The following is a 1,161-nucleotide window of genomic DNA, read 5'->3' as shown; positions in this document are numbered from 1 at the left end:
CACTTCTTTTCAAGATTTTTCTTCTCCTTAACTACAGACGATCTTGAAGTAAATCTAACGAACAAAATGGCTGCCAAACGAAATGCATCCATCAACTTGATGTTACATAAATATCACATACCTTATTCGCCAAAGGCAGAATCATTTTCTGTTCTGTTTCTTTCCAGTTGTAGATTTTCACTGATAGTTAAGGCATTTTTATGTCCACTAATGTATGGGTATATATAACTACGGCAAAACTAAAACCGATCCTATAAAATAATGTGTAAACCGAGGAAGAAAAACAAGCTGTTGAAGCGGAGAGAAATATCTAATAGCTTGATCCCAAGATGTTGAGTATTTTATTTCTTCATTCTTTTACACCAACATTCTTTTACAAAATGACCTACACTAATCTAGTACACGAGCGATTAACCAAATATACATATTTAACTATTAAATGCGGAATATGGAATTCTGACTACTGCTCCGATAGTCTTGGGTATAAATGTAAGGACATTGAAACAGTTTTTTTTTGTGGATACACGAATGGGAATAATCCAATTTAGTCACAGGAATTAATTGTCTATCTAAAATTTTAGACATTCATCTGTTAACCCTTCCACCACCGTACACTAACTCGTCTCCTCCTCTTCCGCCTACACCAACGAATTTCCTCAACCCGTATTGAACTTCCACTGTCTACCCTAAAATTTACAAGGTCAGTTTTGATTATCTCATCGTCTCTTGTAGCCATCTCATCAAACTAACCTTTATCTATCTCCACCAACGTATGATGTCATGGTTATTGTTCTACTATCGTTCATGGAGGGCAATAACCATGTCCTCTATCTCAGTTAATTTCCCCTTTCCCAGAAAAATAAATATACACTATTTATAACAGTGTTAAACTTCACCATGTATCTTTGTATAAGAGGCGGGATATATGTTTAAAAACACTCGTTCTACACAAATGTGTATGCAGAAAAGTTCGTGTCTCCCAGGCAGCTTTCGAATTTTTCATCAAAGTGTTTTTTTAACACAATATTTGCACGCTATTATTTTATAGATTTATCTACGACGCGTTCCATCGTTAAAAACGATACCCATACTGACACATACATAAAAACATTCATATATAAATATATATGTATATATATATATATATATATATATATATAT

This window comes from Octopus bimaculoides, chromosome 8 (assembly GCF_001194135.2).
Source record: "Octopus bimaculoides isolate UCB-OBI-ISO-001 chromosome 8, ASM119413v2, whole genome shotgun sequence".
In the NCBI taxonomy this organism is placed as follows: Eukaryota; Metazoa; Mollusca; class Cephalopoda; order Octopoda; family Octopodidae; genus Octopus; species Octopus bimaculoides.
The sequence above is the reverse complement of the archived record's forward strand: the minus strand, read 5'-3'. Positions refer to the sequence as shown.